Below are 25922 nucleotides of genomic sequence, written 5' to 3'. Positions count from 1 at the left end.
CATCATTCTGTGTTCCTGAAACTACAGACATACAAAGCCTCAGTCTCAGGACGTGCTTCTCTCTCTTCAATGTCTCAGGAATACAGTCCTCCTCCTGCCTTTCTTTCCACTTTTTTTTTGGATCTGTTGCTGAAGCCACAGACTGGAAGACCTGTGGGCCAGGCAGAGCATGAAGACTTGTTTTCTTAGAGTCACAAAATATTGGTTTGCAAAAATGAAAAACCATAATGTGCTCCCAATCATTAAAGGGCAGAAAATGTCAAAATTCCACATTTCTTTTTGAAAAGTCATGACCTCTGGCATCACTAGGCTGAGGTTTTAGGAAGGCCATGACTGACAGAAGCCGAATAATGGCTTCCACCTTTCCCTTTGCTAAAACACCACCCTGTCCTCTTGACACTGAGGCTGTAGTTCAGGGACTATCATCCCGATTTCCCCACTGCATTTCTTAGCACTGTTTATGGCTTTTTCAACTCATTTGACTGACCAGTCTACCCTCTGGGATCTGCTGTGACTACTGAGACTTATAAAAGTAAATCAATGTAGCAATATTATTCCTTCATAACACTTAACTCAATATATCAGATTAACACCTGATACTTTAATATTATTACTATTAATGTTGTCACCCTCTCCCACCAAATCATTGCTTCCAAAACAGTTTCTGCCTCATTCTACTCATTATTTTGCTCCCAGAATGGTGCCTGGGAGATGGAAGGTCCTCAATCACTGTTAGAATGAATGAACCTAGAAGTATGACACAAATTGTAATTACTTTGGCCCTTTAGATTTAGAGACATTAACATAAAAGTTTAAGTCAGGTTATCCTACACTTCCCTAATTTTTTCAATAAAGAACCCTGCTTCACATGCTATATTGCTTCTAATTATTGTTATCAGTAATATTCTATTGTATCAGTAATATTATATTTACATAATTAACATATGTATATCACATATATGTGTAAAAACAACAAAGTTTTCCAAAAATGAAGAAGAAAAATAAAGTTAATAATGCAGTTTAACCTACTGTTTGTTCTTAGAGAGCTTGGGCCATAGATAGAAGAAAGGAGTGTTTCAATACCCAGTTTCCACCGTCAAAGCTAATCCCCATGTACCTCTTATAGTATGAGAATCCATCTAGTATTTTAAAAATATGACAGTGTTTAAAAAAATAAACATTTTATGCAACAGCCCCAATACAAGCCAACTACTTAATCTAGTGGTAGAAGTTGTAGTAGTGGTGATGGTATTAATCATCACCATAATCACAATGATAATAATGTTGAAATAAATGTATTGGTCCAAGACGGAGTACCTCCTGCTCAGGGTGACACTTCAGCACATGAAACAAAGGTAACTTTTGTGTCCCTGTAAATGCTCTGCTTGACCATAAACACAATATACTCAGTCAACCATTCCCCAGACAGCCAACTCTGGGATTTATGCTTACTTTTTTGTTCCTTATTCATTTTTTATTTTTCTCTTTTTTTCTTGCTTATTCTTTATCCTATGAAAGTTTCTTGCCTTCCACCCCATTTTAAAATTCTCTGGACCACTAGGGACAGAAACTGTCCACTTTACCAAGTTAAATAAACTGTATTTGTATGACCTAAATTTCCTTCCTTAAGTGTTTTTAACAAAATCAAGTACTGCAAAAAAACCAAAACAAACAAACAAACAAAAAATAGGTGGTTTGGGCTATTGAGAAAAGATTTTATACTTTTAGCTCCATGAAAATATCTGGATTTCTCACCAACTGTAGAATCTAAAAAAAATGTGCCACTCCACTTTGATACTATTAAGGCATAGTCCCTGCTCTGAAAGAGCTCACAACCCAGAGATGGACGATAAATATATAAATAGCCAGTCATAATATAGCACGACATCCTGATGTTCTACTGCTAAAAACAAAGGATTGTTGGGAGCACCAAAGCAATCCTGAGTCTACCAAAACTTTGGGAAAAGTTAAAGAGAAATCAACATTGCAATTGCACACACACAGATGTATAGCCCCCCAATACCCAAATACATATATGTATATAGATATAGATATGTATATAGATAATTATCACATGCCATTGTAAAACACAGTATGTAAATGCCACATTTAATTTCACTATCTGTGGCTGCACATTGGGTTGCTATGACAACATAGATTAATTAAGGGCCTTTCTATTGCAAATTCTAACTTCTTAGAATTTGGAGGCTTTGCTTTTCCTCTACCTATACATTTTATCTTGAAAAATAAAATCATAACATGGGTTGAATTATTTGTATAGTCCTCTTTATTCTCATTGCCAACCAAGATATATTTTGGTTTAAGTAAACCTTCTTCCCTTGGCAACATCTTTCTCATGGTATACAAAAGGAATAACCTATTAGGATATTATTGCTTTATTTCCAGAATAAAGGAAGGGAAAAATGCCATAATCTTGTAATTAGATAAAAGGAGATGATGGTGCTTCACTCCTTATTTGTCAATGCAAATCCTATAGTTATTATTAAACCTATAGTTATATATTATATATCCTATAGTTATATATTAAAGGAATGTAGAAATCCTCATCTTTTCTTCTTTGTAGTTATGATTATGTTTTAATTACAGATAGAAGAATTGAAAAAATCACTGATCAGGGAAACAGTGTTTCTAGTGTTAATATTGCTACCATCTTCCTTGAATTTTAAATCTATGTAGAGATTATATTGGATTTGAAATTGTTATAACGTATATTGTCCTCTAGTGCATCATTCATAATGTCTACCAGTCTGCCATAGCCTGACACTTCATTATAGACTAAACAGTTATTGAGAAAGCCTTCTTAAAATTTTGGGGAGTGCCTACTCATTTAATCAACTGGAATAGGACAATTTCATAATTAATGCAGAACTTATTGTCAGTACCTTCCAAGAACATTTTAAAGCGACATTTTACCTACAGAGTAAATGGATTTGAATACGCTATGGATTCCCAATAATTGTCCTAGCCTGGTGTGCTAAATTAAGAGTGGGAGCACAAACTATCTCCTCAGTACTAAACATTACATGAATTTGGGCACAAACAAATCTCTCTTGGGATGTAAATGAATTTTATTTTTATCAGAAAAGTAGGGTTATTTAGTCCTGATTCTGACCTGGCAGCCTGTTATCAATGTCTAGACTAATTACCAAGTAAGTTTTTATCCCTTCTGTATTCTTTTTGAAACTATTGTGTACTCAGCAGCATGGTGACAATATCCTCAAAACACTTGTCTTTTTCTTAGTTTGGGGTCTACCTGAAAGCAGAGCCTGAGATGTGGCTTAGATATAGGTAATTTATTCAGAGGTAATCTAAGCATGCAAAGTGAGGTGGGAAGGAGAGTGATATAGAAATAGAAAGAAAGTTAACAAAGGGTGAATTATTGATGTGGTTACTATAGTGGGCTTCTGAAGAAGCTCAATCCCACAGGGGCCTCTTTCAAGAAATGCAAAATGCACTTTGAAATTGTCCTTCCAAAGTTTTGGAAGACACAGTACATATCCTTGGATACCTGTCCACATTAGTTGAGTGTCACATCTAGTGGCAGATTTCCATGGTTTCAGAGAAAGGAGAGGCAGAAATGCCTCCAAAAAGCAGAGACTCCTTCAGGTGGGAATCTGGGCTGAGTGCATGGAGCTGTCCACTGTGAGTGTGCTGAAGTTGGGCATGAGGAGAGCTTTTAGCACAAATGTATACTATTCCAAGACACCAAATAGAGCACACTTTATGACAAATGTATTTATAAAGTGGCACTGTTTATTGATGATGAAGAGATCAGAGATAGCTGAACTGTGGTAGGAGTTCCTAGGAATGCAAACAAGATAAATCTGACACTGAACTCCCCTGCTTAAATACTCTTTAGCAGGGTAATTAATAGTCAAGCCCATAAAACAGCATTAAGGTCACCAGTAACAGTTTCTTTCTTATCTCTTCCACAACTGTTCCCTTACCCTGTATTACTCTAGGAATATCGAACTACTTTATGTCCCTAAACATATCCTTCTGCTGCAAATGTTGTTCTCTTCCTAGAAAGACCTTCTCTGAAGGGTTTTATGGAAAAATGTTACATAGTGTCAAGAACCAGCTCATATCTCACTTCTACACATAAAGCCTCCTGTGACCCACCAAAGTAGGTAAATATCCCCTGCCCTCCCACATACACTCCATACCATAACAGGTACATGCATTTGCATAGTATCACAATATTCATTAATGTGTATATCTTGTTTGAGCTCTTAAGGATTGCAGTAATGCCTTGTATTCTGTAGTCCATGGGTCTAATATGGTGCCTTACATATAGTAAATTGCACCAAATGGATGACTGACAAATGTAGTCATTTAAGATGATATAACTACTTATGTAACTGTCAGGCTCTAATTTCTCTTTGTATTGAAGAATATGTTGTAGACAGGTGTGTTTTACTTATTTGATTTTTCCAGGATTTACTCACCAAATTTCTTAAATTAAAACTTACAAATATTATTAATAAGGATATAGAAAATCACTTCAATAAGTTTGATCTCTGTTAACATAGACATTTGAAAATTGTTCCTATAATATTTTCCTTATATTATTAGGAAAGGGAGAACTGTGGACAGTTTCATGGAATGCCCTATGAGCAGTGTTCCATATCTTTGAAATTCCTTGATCTCTGGGGTCCTTCTCTGAAAATGAGTAAGCATAAATACATAGAAACAGAGAGTGACTTACAGTCCATGCATATGATGTTCCTATTGAGTGCTCTTTTTAAATATCCATCTGTTTACTTTTTTGACATCTCAAGGATGCAATAATGCAGAGCTTTGATACTTTTGTATAGAGGGCAACTGGGTTTGGTTCATTTAGGGTACTATTAGGATGAAGGTTTGGTTTAATCAATGTAGGAGTGACAATTGACTGGCTTCACTAAAGAAAAAAAGACACTATCACCAATCTAACTAAAACAATATATTATTCTCTGATGATGCTTTACTGAATTTCATTTGTGTCATTGGCAAGCCAAGTCTTTTGTATTGATTATCTGCAATGGAGCATTGAAAGGAAACTGTTTTGTTAGTAGAATTGGACCAAGAGTTAATGTCAGATATGGATCTGGGTCACAGAACATGAAAACATGAAAGAGAAAATTCGTCCATTGACAAATCGTTGAATTTCAGCATTTTTATCTGATAAATATGAAGAATAAACTAAATTAACTGTATATTTGATGAGGTGATCATAGGCCCTTGTTAGAATTTCCAAAGAGGTAATCTATACCCTTAATTAAAATAGGTGGTTTAATCCTGCCCCAAATCTATCAACTCAGGTACCAACAAAATTAAATGTGCATTTGACTACTTTTAGAGATCAAGTTAACTTTCTGATGGTAAATCCTCTTCAAATGACAACATATGAGGTTGTACTTACTACATAAAGACCTTATAATAATCCTCTTGGTTCTTATTTTTCCTCTTGGCTTCCTTTATTTTCTTAGCAGTCCATTCTTTCTCTATTTCATTCTCATGAAGAGAAATTTAGTTCTCAGGTTCTGCTATTATTCTCTTTACCAATCTAGCCAGCATCACTAAGGTTTGGTAACTGCCAGAGGAGTTAAAGCATCCTAACTCCTTACAATTCTGTGAAGAGGGAAGACAGTTATTCCTTATTCACTTGTTTATTTTAGTTGTATACACATGTGTGCATGTATACACATACATAATTTAGTGGCCAATGTCAAAGGATTCATACAAATGATTTGCCTGCTCACTAATAAACCATGGAAGGATTCCAGCAAAATAATCTCTGCTGAATGAAGTCTAAATCAAATATTTTTTAGTACTATATCTTGAAATTGGGAAAATTTTTCAGATTGTTGTTACTAGATTTTGATATTTTTAAATATCCTTAGAAAACTGAGAGTTACTTATTTATTTATTTTTTTCCTGAGAACTACAAATCTTTTTAGGGTAGTTTTCGAAATAAACTTAACGCTAGTCCAAAAGGCTGTCTCAGTAAAGTTAGACTAACTGTGGAGATTTCAAATATTTCTCTTTCTCATACTATTAGCATGGTGCTCAGGAAAAAGTAGTTGCCTAATAATTACTAAATACTTGACAGATGTAAATGATAATGGGCCATAGGATAACATGATGTGGTGAAAGAAAATTGGAATTAAAGAGAAGGACTCAGTCTTGTGCTACCTATTGCTATGTGACCTTGTTTAAATTGTTCTACCTATTTAATCTATAGATAATACTTATTTCACGTAACTGTGCTAGGCAGAGACAGGGAAAACATTTTTAATGACTTAAGTGAATGTAATAGCTTAATACGTAATGTATAATAGACATTCAAAATATATTATATTCCCCTGTTTTTAAGAGCTTTGCTTTTAAAGATCCAATATTTGAAAACCTTGTTGTACTAATGATAAAAGATAGCATTTATTTTCTGCACTAGATTGTCTTTTAACATCTAATTACTTTATGTGTGAAGGACAAAATGAAGACCAATTCACTTCAGAGACTGCAGTCTATTATTCTGAGTGTTTTGGGAGAAAGAGTTTTAGTTCCCTTAGGAAGACATGACTTTTGGAAATAAAGACTAGCCATGGGGTGTCATGTCTACAGAACTGATGGATGATCGAGCAGGGTCCTACAAATATGAAGTAAAAAGTAATGAAACTCATCTCAGAGGGAAGTTCCAGAGATATGTGGAGCAAGGTAAGCCATCTGAAAACAAGTGTACCCTTCGAAGCCAATGATAGTAACTATAACCACACTGTCTCTTCCAATCTCCTATTTTAAAAATAATTGACATGTTATATATGCTGCACCTCAAGTACTTTTTATCCCTTCCAGAAGTATTGCCTTTTCCCAGTAGCGATTGTCACCCAAGACACTACAAGTTGACAGAGGTCTGACCCATTATGTTTATATTCCCTTTCTGGTCCAGAGTTTTGACCAATATGCACTGTTTTTTTTGTTATTTGTTTTTGTTTTAATGAGAGGAATCACACACCCTCATTTGAAAGCTCAAATCTCACTTTCAGCAATATCTGAGTTCACTTATGTATATTCCCAAGCAGACTGATCCCCGAAGTTCCAGCTGATATCAGGAAGGCTAGCCTGAGATCGGGTCAAGCCTTTTCTACCCTTGGGATCCAAATCCACTGGTCCCTTTCCTTCCTAATAGGCTATACACATTTTATTTTAATATCTAAAAAATTTAAAGGTTAAATCATACCCTTTACTCAGCCAATGTAATAACTGGCCTCTTTCTAAAGGTGTGTGCTGCTAGAGGTGTCCAAGGGCCTTACACTCCCTTTAAATAGGAATGTACCCTCATTTTGTTCCAATGTGATTTATGTTCCTCCCTACTCGTAAGGCTTATCTTTTTGTTTTCTTTTTGTATGCATTTGAGCAAACAAACCCCAAAGCAGTCTCCAGTGGGTTGCCCTCTCTGATCTAATGTAAACAGGGAAATCAAATGCACAGGCCTTTATGGGAAGAGTTTCATCCTGCAGTTTGCATCTTGCAAGCATGGGTCAATTTTTCTGCCCCCTAACCTGTACTTGCAAGTCCTCCCTCCGACCATGTGATCCAAATGAAAACACAAATGCTGGGTTCAGACAGATATCTGTTCTGCCATCATCAGTAAATAAGGACTAAATACCAAATAGATGAAAGTTAAAGAATTCCCAGTCTGAGCTGTAGTTTCTGATCACAAGAGATCTGTGGTGAAATGGAATGCAGACTTTGATAAAGCCTCTCTACAGAGTAGGTGTTGTGGTAAGCAAGATAGAATGGAAAGGGATTCTCTTTCAGCTACTTGTTCAGAGAGCCTCAGATTCAATTTGAGTTTCTTTCTGTGAGTATCTGCTGCCATACATTTAGGTGGAAGGTCTAAGTTGTTTTTGCCAATTAAGTAATCAGGCATTACATGAAGAACTGTTTGTACAATAGGTACATAGTGCCTGTCCCACACTCATGATCAGTAAACACTATCTGTTTCTACTTTGGGGCAGTATCAGTTCAGTTCTCTCTAGGCATTACACTGGATCCAATTTAGATTTAAAAATTGTTGGAGAAGCACCTCTGTCATGCAGTCGGGAATAAGCAACAGTGTGGTAGAGATGTCTAGACTATAAAATCATAAAGAAGGACAGAAAACAACTGTTTGTCTTAATAACCTTTACCCCAGTCCTATTTAGAGTGCCCAAAGCATCTTATATAAATGTTTGTTAAAGGAATTAAAATGGATTTTAATTCTAATTTCTGCACTGAATAGCTTCTTGGTTATAAGGTGTTTATGACACATATCACATAAGGTTGGTGTCATAACTTAGTTATTGGTATACTGCCTAACAATAACATGGAATTAAAGTGGTTAATAAGTTTTAATCAACTTTCTTGTCACTTAACAAGCACTGTGAGAAAGGTCGGACTTTGTGATACAAACACTACAGCAAAAGTGGTATTTAGGTCCATCCTAGAAATAGCATCTCCCTTTTAAATCAAGCTAAATAACAGACTTTGGTTGTTGTATTGGTTACCCCAGGGCACACAGCAAATGCTTTTGAGCCAACAATTGTGCCGTGATCTGCCATTGGATGGTAAAGGATCAAAATAAATGCATTCACTGGTCTATCTCCTGAGAAGGACAAATGATTTTTCTGGGCAATGTTAGTCCGATACCGAATATAAAGTTAAGTCAACCTGCTCAGGTCATGTTGATTAAATATAGTGCCACTGTCACCCATTTTTGGAAGGAATTTGAGTATATGATACCAAAATCATGGCAAATAACAGCTAAAGGATGAGCAGTTACGAGACTATTCTCACTTCTTAACCCTCGTGCCACTTGGATTTTTTAAATAATGACTGATCTTTGAACAGAAAATTTATGAGTTTAATTATAAACTTGGAAAAACAATCATTCAAGAAAATCTCTATATACATGCACACACATATCTTGGTTATTTATAATAATTAAATATTACAAGAATGCTAAACTATCTTACAATGGAGGAAGAGTTTTGCGGGGGAGGAAAAATATAATGTTTCCTCCACCCTTCTAGGTTCTTGGCTGAGACACCCCTGTAATAAAAAGACAGATGAACAGCAGAAAAACAAACACATTTAATAACATGTTTATGTCCTGTAGGCACGGGAGATCCTCAGAAAAACAGTAACGCCCTGAAATGGTTCAAGTCTCCACTTTAATACCATCTCCAGCAAAAGACAAAAAAAAAGGTGTGGGGGGTGAGGAGAGCCAGTTATGGGAGGTATTCAAAGTAAACAAGGGTATGGTTGTAATGCAGATTCAAGTCCTTGCGTCCTTCACTGATATGAGCTTCTTGTGATTTAGTTATCCTTTTTCCTAGTACAGAGAGGAAGACATCCTCACAAATGGAGATTTCCCTTATACAGGTAGATGTCTCTTACAAAGGAGACAGTAACTTATGCTTGATTTTCCGAGATTCTCCCAGGTCTGCAGTTTCTTAAAAATAGCCAGCTCAAGTACTCCTGTGCCAAAGAGGCATAGTTTGGGATGGAAAATTTTGTTCCCCTTCAGTTGTCAGTCATGATCTATGACTCGATTGAAGGTGATGCATGCATTAATAGCCATCAAGTACCTTGAGCAGCATTGCAACTACATAAGAGAAAATATTAAATGAAAAAATAGTAAGCATAGTCATGCAAAAAAACCCCACAAAGTCTAGAAAATAATATGCAAAATTAATAATAGCTCTGTTAGAATGATTGCTGCTTTCTTAATATCATTATTTTGGTATTTTGCTAATTCAAGATCACCAATTACTGTCACAGTCAACCCTCAAAAGAAAGAACAACTCTTCTGAAAAACTAATCATAGCTCTGTGCCTGTATGTATTTTTACAAAGGTATTTATCACAGTGCATTTTGTATTAATGAAAAATTGGGGACAATCTTAAATGTCCCACAGTATCTGATTAGTTTAACAATATATATTCAATAGAAGGAATACTATGCAGACGTTGAATACATGTGTTCAAAGATAATTATATTAGGAAAGAAAAAGGGTAAAAAGGAAACGTGGAATTATAATTACAATGAAGGGAAGCAAATTTTGCCATCCCAAGATAACACCACTTTGGCATAAGGATTATTTTAAGCCTGTTATTTTTAAGAAACTGCAGACAGAGCAGAAGCTCTGAAAACCAGGTAGAAGTGACCCTTTTGTAAGAGACATTTACATTTATAAGGTATTTGTTAGGGTGTGCTATACCAAAACGATTCAATGTCGAGAAAGGGTTATTAATGGAGAACATGTGGACTTAAATCTTCATTTAACAACCCTACTCTTGTTTGCTGTACTTCTCCTGGTAACCTCCCATAACTGCCTCCTCATCCCCAACATCTTTGGTCCTTAGTTAAAGATGGTACGTAAGGTAATGGCTTTGGACATTTCAGAGATTTATTCAGTTTTCCTGGGTCTTTCCCATGTATAGGAAGTAGAGATGTTACTAAACTTCTGTTTTTCTCCTGTTAATCTGTTTTACGTCAATTTAATTATTAGATCAGCCCATGCACCTCGAAGGGTATCCAGAACATTTTTTTTTTCTCCCCAGAAATAAAATGCATCTTTATATGCACATATAGTGAAAGATTGCTGGAAATACATAACATATACAAAAGCATTAGCAGAAGTTATCATGGACAGTTTATATTGTTCCTTATTCATGTCCATATTTAGTTTCCTTTACAGTAAAGATTTTAATCCTTTTTAAAATGATAGCAAGAGGAAGCACTCTGTGCAGAGCTTACAGACTTCAATAATGTGTTTCTTTGGACAGGCCAACGTCAGTGACAATGAATTCCCAGCCCCTGACTCATGATTCTTTCATAATCTGTTCAATGCTTCATATTGTGGCAGGCATATAATAGATGACAAGGATATTTTTTTTGCTTGGTTATTAAGTAACTCAAGGGAAGAGATGTCAGTCTCTTAGAAATAGTACCCTCAAGCCTTTGTAAAATTATTTTGATTATTTTTAACTGATCCCAAAATGTTCATCTGTCTGAATTTTCCCCATCTCCTATTTCTCATTTGTCCAAGTTCATTCCAAAGGGAGTTAACTCCCTGCAATGCAGGACGTATCAACTGGCTTCTTCAGTAGCAGCTTGGTATGCCAGATCCCATGCTTCAATAGGTGTCACTTCATCCAAATGCAGAAGTGGTAGGGGAGGCCAGAAACAGAATTTGTGGCTAGCCGGCTCCACAGCAAAGCAGAAGTCAAAGGACAGCGTCCCTCTGGGTCAGGCTGAATCACTCTGAGGTAGATGAACTATTGACTAAGGGCCTGGTGATCATGGCACTAAGCAAATCAGAGGAGGAACAGATAATGTGTTCAGTACAATGAAGAACATAGAGATGACGCCTAGAAGAGGGGTTATCTGGGCTTGGGTTCTCCCAGAGGCAGACTGTGAGGTGAGTATTTGAGTTCAAACACTTTGTTGGGAGGAGGTTGAAGGAAGTACCTATGGGAGAATTGAGATGGGAGATGGGAGAATTAAACCCATAAAGGGTGCATTATTTGCACATTACGTCTGTTGGCCGGTAGAGTTCTTTATATAAACCGACTGTTCTCATCTAGGAGAAGGGCACTGGGTAATTTCTTTTTTTTTAAATTGATGTATAGTTGATGTAGGGGAACTGGGTTATTTGTCTACTAATTTTCATGTGTGATGGATTGAAGTTTGCTCCCGGCACTTCCTACCTGCCCAACATGTGCTGAGGAAGCCCCTTAAAAAAAAGAGCTTCATGTGCTTCCATATGGAAGCCACTGTGTAAACATACATATTATTGGTGAATAGTGAGGGGCTGTGGTAAATACCAAGCGTATATGTTCCAAGGAGAAATATAAACAAGGGTCATGAGATGCAAATAAAATTGTGATAGATACCACAAATCAAGTGCAAGCAAAAAGGGAGCATTATAAATTATTGAGTGATATATCATAAAGATTAATCTAAAGAAAGTCTCTGGAATGGATAACAGGAGAAAACATAAAATAAAGCAGGCCATCTGGAAAATAAGTAGAAAATTTAAATGCCTCTGTTTCCCATATGAAATAACCATTCCCTGCATCTCTAAAAAAAGAATTCAGAAGGCTTAAAAATCCAAGATGACAAACAAAAATTTCCCCAAAGAACTGATTGATAGGGGAAATAATACTTGGTAATGCAGAATGACACTGAAACTCCATATTAAAAAAAAAATCTTCTGCAGATTAAAATCACCAAAATAACAAGCAAAATAAATAGGAAACATACATTTTCCATATAAATGGCAAGGTTGATAGCGCCATAATCTATAGATGGCCTTTACCAGAGCGAAGGGCTCAGTCAGACTGCCTGGGTTACAGTCCTGTCTTCTGCATATATTAAGTATTGACTTTAAGGATGTCATTTAAATAAGTCTCATTCAGAATCAGTTTAGTTTTTTTTTAATTGGCATAAACATAGTGCCTACCCCTATGTACTTTTGTAGACATTAAAAAATAACATGTGAAGATTATAGTACATGGTGACCCTTTGAGTAAATATAAGCATTTATTACTTATTATATTCCTTTCACCACCAGCACTAAACCCCACCATTCTTGCCATTTCTACCATTAACTATCGCAGTTACTAAAATGATTGTAATCACACAGAAAGATGAACACTAGATAAAATCTCATTCTCGTTTCTCTTCTCTCTCTCTCTCTCCCTCATGCACCTGGACACTAATGCCCTCAAAATATTTTTTAAAATGAATTCAGCATTTTAAAAATGATGAACTATATAAATCAGATAGTAATCCTTGACTATCAATTTCCAAGATAATAATAATATCATATTTTAATACCTGGAGGGAAAAGTATGTTTCCATACTTTTTTGGGAGAGGTTATTAGCAGTTTTGTGGGGTTTTTTTTTTAGGAATTAAGCACTACCTGTAATTCAAAAACACAATGATAGAAAAAAAATGCAAATCAGTTACATTTATTTCATCACAGCAATAGTTACAACAGCCCCAAATTGGAAACTATAAAGAAAGGTTTAGTTAAAATTCTATGTCCATATGATATAATATTCTAAGCAGCCATTAAAGTTATATTTGTTTAAAGACATGAAAACATCTTCACAGTATACTGTAGGTAGGAAACTTGATGGATAAAAAAATCCCACCTCCATATTTAAAAAGTCTATTTAATAATTAAAAATTGTGATAATATTTAAAATGTATTCTGTGGACAAGTTTATTTAATTTTCATAAAAAATCTATGAAGCGAATACGTTCACCCTCTGAGTTACACACATGTAACTATGGTAGTTGAAGGAGCAGAGGTTATGCTGCTAGTTGGTAGGTTACATACAACAAATTGAAAATGAATAACTCATGATCACAAAGAAGGCTCTGGTAGTTGTGGAAAATGTATGTGCATATATGTGTGTGTGTTTGTGAGTGTATGGTAGAGAGAAAGAGTTTATGTATTTTACTAGTTTGATTTTTTTTACATTATCAGAATTTCTCCAAAGAATGTGTATTGCTTTATTTTTTCATGGTTGTTAGATTATAGAGCTCTTAAATAGTCAGGAAATAAAATAAATAAAGTGGAAATTGACTATTCAAGCAACAGGCACTGTTTTCAATACATATTACGGTAGGTTTTTGTTGAATAATGGCTGTTTTACTGTTATAGATTTTTGATTCTTTTAATATCTGAAATGTGATAATTAGCATATTGAATGTGCTTAGTACCTAGCACAGATCATAAATAAGAAAAAGTCTGTGGTCTTAGTGAGCTTCTGGACTACTGAACAAATTGCACTGTCTCTTCAAATTAGAAATGTAGAGAACAGGGATAGCATTTAATCTGGGAATTTGTGAGGATTTTATAGGGAAAGGAGTACTGAACTGAGTCATGGAAGATTTGGATATATACCAATAGCTTTAAGATATAAACATGATTTTACAAGCTGAACTTATTTTAAAATCATGAAAATGTCTATATTTATATTACTACTAACATTAGTAGACCTCATTTCTTTAAGCTTTCAACCCCAATTTTTGTCCCAGTAATAAACAAAATTAGCCTAATGATTCTGGTTCTTTTTAAGTACTGGGCCCTGGGTAGGATCTGCCACGTGCTCATTGCCATTCATAGCACTATCCACTAATTTAATTTATATATGCATATTTATCGAGTTCCTATTATGTTCAAACAACTCTACTAGGCACTGTAGCACGTGAATGAGCAAGACAGACACAAATCAACAAAAAAGTTTCTTCTCTTGTAGAATTTCAACCCATCAACTTGTGAAGTTGGTTCCAATGGCAGTAAATTAAATAGGAAAGATCCGTTTGAAAAACAATGCATGTTTTCTATGTGACAAAAACCTAAGCATTTAATAGAAAGGACATACAAACAGAACTGAAATTACAATTCAAAAGTAAACCACAGTATGAAAGATGAGGTTTAAGGGAGAGAACAAGGTGCTGTCTGTCACACAAAATATTGCAGAAGAAATGAATTGAGCTTTTATTTTGATTTCGAATATATATGATTAACACTGCATTTACAGTCCTGAATGTGTCTATTAGTGCTTTCTTCTACTTCAGTAGCAGACAACAAAGAATGTAGAATATTTGGTGGGAAAAGAAAAGCTTTCTTTTCACATTTGTCCTAAAAAATACTGTACAACTGTCTTAACAATTAGGATACACAAGGAAAAACATGACTTTTCAAGGCTTCTGGAGAACACACATTATAGCACAGGCTGTAATAGAGTTCTATCATATGCAGATAGTTTGGAGAAATAACAAACTCTGTTCTGTATTTGTTTACAACAACCAATGCCATATAAATTTTATAGAATTAGCACAAAAATACATATGTGTATTTGTATATATGTATGTGTGTGTGTATATGTATTCATATACATCTCATTACAAAACTTTCTCCTAAAAAGCAAACAATTAGTGAGTTGGTTTTAATGATATTGTTGAAAATGGTTTTATATCATAATGATTTTCAAGTAAGATATTTCCATTATAAATCCCACTAAAGATTCAGAACATTTGCAAGCTAGCTTGCTATCAGATGTGGGACAACAATCTCAAAAGCACAGGGCAGTGAGAGCTAAAATGTCTTGTGAGACAGGTTCAAATGAGTAATAAAAATTAAAGCAAGTTTGAACAGTGTTTACAATGGCATGCATCAGCTTAGAACTCCCTGTCCGATAAGAATTCAGTGGCTGTGTTCTACAATGAACTAGGCTCCTCTGGGAAAGAAGTAGTTTCACATGTAAGTTTGTGGGCGTACAGATTTGGAGACATTATATCTTTTGTAAATGCAGAAACTGCTCTCAATAGTGTCGGTAGATGTAAGACAACTGTTTTAGGGATGCGGGCTGGACTTTCCCTAAAACAACTGGTTGGCCTTTCTCTCTCTCTCTCTCTCTCTCTCTCTCTCTCTCTCTCTCTCTCTCTCTCCCTCTCTTTCTCTCTCTCCAGTTCTAGTCTACAGACCATGCCTCACAGTTTCCTTATGTCCTCTAATATCTCTGCTTGGGATTACAAACTCAGATGCAACAAGGGTCAAGCAGGTCTGGGTGCAGTGGACCTGTGGGAGCTGTGGCAAACTGTAGAGAACCTGCTCCACTGGAAGAAAGCAGCAGGTAGCTTATGGTCTAAGAACTTGACCTCTAAATATCTGCTAACCAGTCTCTCCACTTAATAGTGAAGGGGAGTAGAATAAACCACTAAAATATATGCCACTTTGACATAAGGGTTATTTTGAGCTAACAGCAATCAAAACTCACCAGATTCAGGAAAAGCTCTTGACCTCCTCCTCAACTACCCAAATTTGCATTGGCAAGGGGGTGTACCAAGAAGAGGGCAATTACAGGGATATGTTTTTACCTAAGAAACTTACCTATGTAAAAGGGCACCTTTGTTTATCAAACATCTCCTCTTGACATCCTGTGAAAAGCTTCCTGCCTTCTGTATCCCCAGACTCCTACCTTTTTCTTCACTCAGGAGGTTATATATGCTTCAATTACCTGGATGCCTTTTGGGTTTCACAATTTTATGGGACCCCGGTACATATGAAATTAAATTTGTTTTTCTCCTTCTAATCTTATATTAACTTAATTATTAGACCAGCCAAAGAGTCTAGAAAGGCAGAAGGTAAATTCTTCCAGCCCCTCAGTGGGTATATGAACTTGGTTGGGCAAAGCAAGATACTTATCTAATTTGTGTCTCAGTATCCACATTGATATATTGTGATAATACTACCTACCTCATAGGGCTGTGATTCACTCATTCAGCATCTATGTATAAAATATCTATTCTGATAGACACTATGATAAGGGCTGCACATGTACAGTAGGGATCCAAAAGGCAAAGTCCCAGTTTTCTGCAACTCACACTCAAATGGGAGTGAAACAATTAATAAAATAACATTTAATATGTTGTCACTGAAATGTGGTTCTACAGGCACAGAGATGGGTAGGGATTCATTATTTGAGTGAGTTGTTATATTAGAAATGAATGGCTGTGTGCAACTTTCTACAGGCTGTTCTCTCTGTGGAGGAAGCATTTGAGGAAAAGAGTGAATAAAGTGAGGGAACCAGCTGTAAGCAGATCAAATAGGAAGAGCCTCGCAGGTGGAAGGCGTCCCTTACAATGTCCCTACAACTGGCATGTGCTTAGGGGCTTGCAAACAGCATAGAATCCAGATACTCTAGAGCAGAGGGAGAAAATATGAGTTGTGGTTGAAATGAGCAGATCATACAGGGCTTTCAAATAATCACAATGATTTTGGTCCTTACTCTGGAAAAGATGGGAAACTAAGGGACAGAGATTTCAGTGAGTCAACTTGGGTGTGGCTGCTTTGGGGAAAATAGACGTTGGTGGCTTTGGGAGGAGGCACCGAGAAAACAGGGAGACCAGGCTGCAGTGGAAGGCTGTTTGAGCCGAGGTGGTAATGGTGGAGATGAGAAGTGGTTAATTTCAGGATGTATTTAAAGGTAAAGCCACCAGGATTTCCTCACATGGGACATAGGAGGCATTGAAGGTGAACCTTCATTTTCAAGGCAATGGTATATTGTTGTTAATATTTACTGGGTGAGGAAGGGCAGCGGGAGAAGCTGACTTTGAGCCTGCGAAATCAGGAATTCATTTGTGAGGATTAGATGGAAAATGCAGGTCAACGGTTTAAAACAGCACCTGGCATATAATAGATAAAATTATTATCACTTTCATAATTTCTCTTTTTATATAAATGCAAGAACACTGTTGTCACACCATTTGCTTTGTCAAGAAAAGCTGTTTTTCATTTAATGATAAAATACTCTGATTTTAAATGTCAAAAACCATAAACCTCTTATTTTAGCTGCAGCAGAAGTCTTGTGTACATGCATGTGGATGATATCTCACCTAGGCACCTGCCAGGTGTCTGCTTTGCTGCCTTAGATCTTTCTCTGAAGCTGTGAGAACTTGCTCAGTTCTTGAGCAGGTAAAACACAAAAGGATAGGAAATTTAATTAGCCAGGAGCATCCCTCAACCAGTGGGGTCCAGGCTTTGGTTTCAACCAAGTTTTAAGGGAAAAATTTCAAGGGGCATTTTGACTGCTCCTGTGCAGTTCTCCAGAGGACACCCAGCAAAAATGGATCCAGTTGCTCAGAGCAGTTAAGAGCTTTTTAATATACACTTTGTTAGCTTTTCCTCTGTCCTTGTCTGACACTCAGCAACTTTGCTCTCACTTTCTGTGATGACGTTCAAAACAAAACTAAACTATCTGAACCCACTTTCCTGTCTTAGTCTTTGCATTCAGTGGAATCCATACTAAGAAAAGAGCTAATAAAAAGAAAATAATCTGAAAGCTGAAAACACATCATGCTACCAGCTTAATACCAAAACACATGTCATTATGTATGTCATTATTCCATGGGGAGTTGGCTTATTGTCTTACCCATAACTCTAGGAAGAGGAATAAGCTCTACTTTAGTCAAGAGGGTTTATATGACCATAAAACATTTTTAATACCCTTAGTGATTGAATAACTGTATGTGGCACAAAGGAAGAAAAATACATGTATACAAATTTGGTCCTTGGTCAGATCTCCAGAAGAGAAAGTAGGGGGTAGCATTAGAGAAGTATCTCCTTATGTGCAATACATCAGACTAGGTCTTCTATAATATTTCACTGGATATCTCTTGCCATTGACCTTGGGAGAAGGCACACCTTGTATTTCAGATTATAAGCAAGGGCATACAAGATACAAACTGTCCTATATCACACAGCTAGTTTGTAACAGACTCAAGATAGAAAACATGATGTCCAATACCTTAGTCTATACTTTTTTAATCCCATAAGGCTACAGACTCTATGAGATTTAGGTATTATTTTAGGATTCTTTGCTTTGATCAAATTAAGCCTATACGGAGAGATTCAGATTTTATGGGATAAGGAAAATACTAGAATTCTGGAAATTAAATTATATCTCTAGTGGCAAGAAAAGAAATGATGAAATGAGAAAGAAAAGGGGAAGTAGGTGAAGATACTGTAATTGTAGAATGGCCTACTTTTTGAGTTTTGCCTTATAAGGGTTAGACGTTGGAATACTTTTAAATGTTTATAACTGAATCTCTCAGAATATTTTCTTTTCTTCCCTCAGAATATTTGCCTCTTAAGGTTCTTTGAATCAATTCAATCAGATCTAAACTTCATCAATTTACCTTTTTTTATCTCATAAATAAAATTATAAGAAAAATGGAACCAGAAAGTACTGGGGATGTCTTAGTGGGGTAATGGTTTATTTTCTGCATTGAATTTTTTCATATGAATTCAAATCCATATACTAAGCTATCCATTTTCCTCTGGATTTTATTCAGTTTTAGTAGTGTCCAATTAAACCTAAATTAAGTGTAATTTGTTTCTATTAATTTAATTAATTCTCATATCTTTCAAATAGCCTTCACTAACGTTAGTTCTTTTCAATAAACATTTGATTAAATCACATTATTGCTAATTCCTTTCCATAAATTCAGTCGGCTTCCAGTTAATTCACTCTGTATGTCTAAAATCAACATTATAAACCCAGTAATAAAGGGGGCTCTTTGTATTTAACTGAGCTGAGATGGGAACACATCTATCTCATTTAAATCAACATGACGTGGTATACTTAGTGTACAGTCCTCATAAAAGTCAGTAAGCAACTGACTTTTATGTGATACACATTTATGAGATGAAACATTAACTTCTGTGATAGGTGTCATTGCTCGTTTGCAATTGCTAAACCTACTAAAAATAATTGTAATTCAGCAAGATTCAATGTTTCTGTGTAATTCTCCCAACTTTCAGAACCTGTCACAAACACTTGGTCTTGGACTTTGTTCATTGCCCATGTTCAGTAAGTACTTTTCAAACAGGGGGAGCAGTCGTGAATCATAGTGAAGGGAGAGGGGCTCTGGAACCTGACAGTCTTGCTTTGAATCCTGCTTCTGCCGATTCTTTACAATGTCACCTCAGGTGGACAAACTGCCTAACCCTTCAGTGCCCCGGTTTTCTCCTGCCAAAAAAAAGACTACCTACCATATTGAACTATTGACTTGATTAAAATATTTAGAAGAGTGTCTGATATTTTAGCTGCTATTATCACTATGGTTTGTGGTTATAAATACTAACATGTATTAAGCGTCAACCATATGACAGACTATTATTTGGTGGTTTATACCATTAGACCATTCATTATACACAGAAACCTTGTAAACTAGATACTATTTTCCTTGGTTTGCAGATAAACCAAGGTTCAGAGGATTATTTGACAAACTACCCAGTGCTGTCCAGTGGTAGAGATGGATTTGAGCCAGTTCCTTTTAAATTGATGAGACAGAGACAGAAATAGATCTGAGGCACTGTTTTCACTATCATAAGGAAATACTGGCTTTGGAAGAAGAGTAAAGGAGCCTCACAGAATTTTCTCATCATTAAGATTAGGGGGATTAAGAATATGGTTTGCTAACAGCTTTACCTTCAACAGTGACATTAGGAAGATCCAGATTTGATAAATAAAGTATGACAAAATTTGGATTCGACAAAATATACAATGTTGTATAAATACACAGGGATCTATAGGGCTCTTTGTGAGCTGTCCTAAATGTTCTGTAGAACATACTGATTACCTAAAGATATCTTTGCCTTCAACAATGATTAAAATACATTTGTAAGCTAGAGACAACAGTTGAGGCCAAAGGGGAAAAAATAGAAAGGAATGATATAACGTTGTCTGGAACAGGAATATCAGAGTTTTACTAAGAAGTCAAAGGTCTTAAAAATGGTGGGGTTAGGATCAAGATGTCAAAAGTACAAAAATCAAATCTGTGGCCAGGAGTATCTACAAATAGGTTATGGCAGCAGGTACTGGCTACTTGGTGGAAATGAGAATGAATGTGAACAAGCTCATTAGCAAGTGAGGAAAATCCTGGGATTGGCCTTTAATAATTCTGGTTGTCCCTGAGATTTCAACTGTTTTTAGGCAGGAATGTGATAGGAACATAGGCCCTCATATCTTAAAACTAAGATCAATGTGACCACAGGGAAATCAAGGCAGCTCCTTTGTCTGTATAAACAAATTGATAGGAAATGAAGAAGTAAATAATGAAAATTTATTGGCTACGTAAATGAAGGCACTTGGATGGACAATGCTGTTTCTGCCACTATTAAATAGACTCAATGAAAGCAGATTTGGTTCATCTTCAAAAAACTTATAGGTATGTTTCCTTACAGTATACGTGAGCAAAAGGTGTCTTTGGACAGCTTCTCTGGCGATGTGAACAAAATGCTTGCATTATGTATGAAATACTAAGATTATATATATTTTTTATTCCTGTTGAGGATTGGTAGTTCATTAATAAACAGTTGTTCATTATTAAAGATTTAGAATGTTTTGGGGAAGACATGTGAGAAATTTAAATGGAAATAACACATTTCCATGTTGAAGAACAGTAATTACAGTTTGCTATTGTAATGTTAGTTTTGAAATGTTTGTAATAACATAAAAATGTCCAGTCAAGTAGAAAGAAAAGGTAAAATAAACAAACCAAAACAATAAGAATGACACAAAATCCTAAAGTCTGATGTAAAAATTTTTAGCATGCTGAAGATGTAGTCCTTTTAATGTCAGGTTCTATGCCATTTCTGGGCATGGGGATTTAAAAAATATATAAATCCATAATATGTCCTCCAAAATTATCCTTTGCTTGCCTAGAGATGTAAAATGCCTTGTGCAAAATTAAAATAGTAGACAAGAGGTAGGCAAATCTCAAGATTATCCTTGGCTGACATTATATCAGATGGAGTCAGAAGAGTTTTTTTAATAGACAAGGAGTAGTTCATGAAAGTCACAGGATAGCACAAATCAGAATGAAATACTTTATTTTTATCCTAACTTGAATTGCAATTCAAAGTTTTTGTTGTTTTTCTTTTTTTCCAGAAGAGAAGAAAAGCAGAAGTGAGCTGGTATATACCCTAATTTCTCTCCATGAATATCATCACATATGAACTATGACTTTTTCTCCAATATTCCATGATCTTGACTGTTGTAATACATCAATACTATTAGACTATAACAGCCTAAGATTAGAGCAAACCAAGATAGTAACCCACAGGTGGGAGAAATGGCAATTTGTTTTCTTCTAAAAGGAGTCAAGTTTGTGTTTCTAAAATCATGAAAAGTATCTTCTGAATCAATTTCAAAACCAGGCTGAAAATTGGAAAAATAAATAATAAAGTGGAGATAGGGAGAGATGAGAGAAGGAGTGGGCTGAGGGTAGAGGTTCCAGAGAGAACCTGTGCATGAATCTCTCCTCAAGTATTTACCAGTGAGCTAGTAGATGCTGCAGAGTTAAACGAGTGGTTATAGGAGTGGCCCTATACTATGCTAATGGCAGTCCTTTCAAGAACAAAGAAACATTCAAGGAGTTAAAAAGAAAGAGAAGGAAAAGAATAGGACATACGTAAGGGAAGAAGAAATTTAAGATAGTCACGAAAGAATCAGCTATCATAAATTAATTTCTTATCCCTTTACTGAATATGTTAGTTATAATATCTTGAGTGAGATTAAGTCTTACACCTCTGCTGAGATTCACTAATCCTGTACTGCTCTGGTAGTTTAATGCTAGGTTTCTTTGCAAAAAGATTTTGGCTCGGTTGCTAAATGCATACCATTTTAAATTAGGAACAGTGTAAATAATTCAAGTGTCTTTATGCACCTGTCAGAAGAATGAAGACGACTTGAAATTTACATGTACCCAGAAGAGCAAGGGTGGTAGGTAGCAAGACAGGGCCTCTGACCGCTTGATTTTGTCTAGGCATCTGATATCTGTGTAGGGCCGGTATTTCCCATTATAAGACAATAATGAATCTATATTGATCTCTAATCTCTCTTGAGCATCCTTTGGAAAAAATTATATTTATTTGCAGAGGAGGTAACAATCACTGTGGAGCTCTAATGATTTGTTTCAGATGAAAAATGAGTGTGGCATCAAATTATACTAAGCTCTGGGGGAATGTGTTTTATCTTCTCTTCTTTCTCAGCCAGGGTGAATATTGTTATTTAAAACTCTACAACCTCCCATAAAACCTATGGCATCTTATTATATAAAATAGTTACATGCAGTACAAACTATATTCTGTATCTCTACCATCTGTTTCCTCTACTGAATAAAAAAGGCCAGAGTTTTTGTTATATATCCTGTCCCCCATACCATGCTGTGCACCTAGCAAGCTAACAATCAGTACTTGTTTAATGCATGTTTGAAAAAATCGTTTTCAAATATCAGGAAAACAGGTGCTGTTGTACTAATTCTATTAGCTTAACTGAGTCCAATTGTATACATCTTTTATTATGAGACAATTCAAATCCCTTCTGGAAGAATATTGAGTATAAATCATAAGTTAATGAAAATTATAGTGATTTATGTTTTCATGTCCTATAGAAGACCAAATGTTCTACATTTTCAATCATCTCTACAATCCCAAGAGCTAATAATCTGGGACTTCTGTTTATTTTCAGGGCTCACTTACTGAGGGTGTTTCATATTGAAAATGATCATGACCACCATCTCCTCTGACTGTAAGTTTCCCCTGGTTCCCATTAAACTGTTGAACTCCCAGTGAAAAATCTAGAAAATTGTGAGTATAATCTGGGTATATGCTCCCAATTTTGATCTGGAGAATTGTAACTGACTACAATTTATGTTAGATTATGCTCAAACGTTTTTACTAGTTAATTCACCAAATTGCAGATATGTTTTCCAAATACTGACTGAATTTTAAATTCACATTCAATTTGTGGAGACATTTAATCCATATGCTTCATACTGTAACTCATCATTTTGTAGGCGAGAACAGGTCTAAGTTCAGGACTATTTTTTGACTAAGACACTTTGAGTGTTTTTAATTAACATTTAAAACTTTTTTTTTTTAAGGCAGGAAGTTATGCTTGACAAAGTTAAGGCCAAACACCAAAAGGTTAGTGTTTTGTCTAGAACTCAGCATACATGAATCTCAAATGAATTTTAAACCTGGCTAAAATAAGCTGTCTCACTCCTTGAGAAAACTGACAAAGAATAAAAAAGTTTGCCATTTAAGAAACTTAGGAGTATTTAAGATTAGCGAGAGATCAAGGAAAGGTAGATGGAAAAGAGTTAATTTGTTAAGGAAAATAAATCCTTATATACTAATAATTGGGCCACGCACACATGAATAATTTCTTTTATGTTATTGAGGACTTCAATAATTTTGACCCCCAGTTTTTCTCAATTACTTAAAGTTAAATTTAAAATCTACCTTTGACACTGCCTAACTCAGAGAAATCAGGCACTGTCTTGTCACGTGTGTGTGTGTGTGTGTGTGTGTGTGTGTGTGTGTGTGTGTGTGTGTGTGTGTGTATGTGAAACAGAGAAAGAGACAGAGAGGAGGAAGGGTGGGAAGATGGAGCTTCCGGGTTTTGCCTAACATTCAGAATCATTGATGGATTTTTGGTCTGATGATACTCTGGCAGAATGAGGATGGTTTAGCAGGGTCTGGAAAATGAATCAGAATTGTCCATTACAAGGAGTAAAGAACAGATGGGGAAGAGGGTAAGAAGGCAGGCACGGGATATCAGAAAAAAGATCAAAAGGAGAAAATGAGAGGAGAATTATCAGAGCTTTGACAACCAGAAATAAACTGAGCCTCCAGAAGCATCTCCAGTTATTCTCATTTCCCAGGTACTCATGTTCCTGTGCGGAATCCTCTCGCACTGAATCAGGGCTGGCCCGTGACCGACCAGTACAACAGGACAGGGGTGACAGTGTGTAATATCCAAGGTTAGGTGGTAAGAGTTGTTGCAGTTTCTGCCCTGGTCTGTTGAAATACTCTCCTTCTCTGGAGGAGTTAAGTCACCAGGCCATCAGGACACTCAAAGAAGTTCCATGAAGCGAGGGACTGAAGCTTTGGCCACAGCCAGCACAGCCTTGCCAGATGTGTGAGTGAGCCTCCTTGGAATTCCTCTTTCCAATCCTACGAGGCTTTCAGGTGACTGCAGTCCCTTCCAACATCTGATTGCAACCCCTTGAGAAATCCCAAACAAAACCACCCAAATTCCTGACCAGCAGAAACTATGATAAAGAATCAATAGTGTGCTTTTAAGTCATTAAGCTTTGATTGGTTGGTTCCATAGCAATAGATGAATAAAACAGTAGGAAGAATGGATTCATAAGCAAAATGCACTAATGCATTCAAAAGAGCCAGGTACTTTGAAGTTATAATGGAGAAAAGACTGATAAAGTTTCAATTTAGAGAACTCACATTCTAATGAAGGGGGTCCCTGTTTGATGTTTTAGAGGCATTTTAAATGTTAAGAAATTAGTAATACAGTAATTACAAATGAAGCCATTCCTATGAGGAGAATAAAAGGAGGCCAAAATGCAAAAACTCAGGGGATGACTAGGGGAGACTTTTTAGAAAAAATGCTCATGGCAGCCTCTGTGAAAGGATGACATTTAAATCAGAGTAAGAAGGTGGAGAAGAAGCTCGTACATTCATCTCTGGAGAGAAACATGAAGCCGTTGTGTGCAAAGGTCCTGGGTTGAGAAGCTTATTGTCTTTAAAAGAAGGAAACAGGGTTGGATCAGAGTAAGTGATGAAGAAGATTATGCACAAGGAAGGTAGAATGGGAGGCAGGGGTAGACTTGGTAGGATATCATACACCATAGTAAGACATTACAATGCTCAGTGGTAATCCACTTAAGGGTTTGAGCAAAGCAAGAAAAATTCTCAACAAATTCAATTTACAGTAGGCACAAAAGTACTCATTCACAACATTAACAGTTTCTGATGACCAGTCAAGAATCCGTGTCTTGGTGACATTCCTTATTCAACACCAATCCCAATATTTCTTCTCATTTTGAATCTGTTCATTCAGTGGAAAACTCTGAAATGAATAAGTTGTGCAAACACTTGGAGAAGGATTCCTGGTACATAGATTCATTATTGTCTATTTTTAGAGAATTTAATATCCTCAAGAACAAGCATCTTTGGGTTTGATTTGTAGTTGAAATGCTTTGAAACTACAAAAACATAGCAATAAAAACAGAATCATTTCCATGGAGTGTGAAAGGTCTAAGAGGTAAAGAACCTTCTAAGACAAAGATCTGTTCAACTGTAGTTTACAAAATGCCTCACTATCATCAGGAAAACCATCTTTACCTAGATCCTCAGCCCAGCATTCCAAAGGAGTCAATATGTACTGAGTATAAATCATCTTTTTTTAGTCTGAGGAAACCTAATTGTGCTGAATCATTTGACAAAATGTAATAATGAAAGTAACATTCAAAAAAGAACACA

This window comes from Manis javanica, chromosome 17, assembly GCF_040802235.1.
Source record: "Manis javanica isolate MJ-LG chromosome 17, MJ_LKY, whole genome shotgun sequence".
Classification (NCBI taxonomy): domain Eukaryota; kingdom Metazoa; phylum Chordata; class Mammalia; order Pholidota; family Manidae; genus Manis; species Manis javanica.
The sequence above is the reverse complement of the archived record's forward strand: the minus strand, read 5'-3'. Positions refer to the sequence as shown.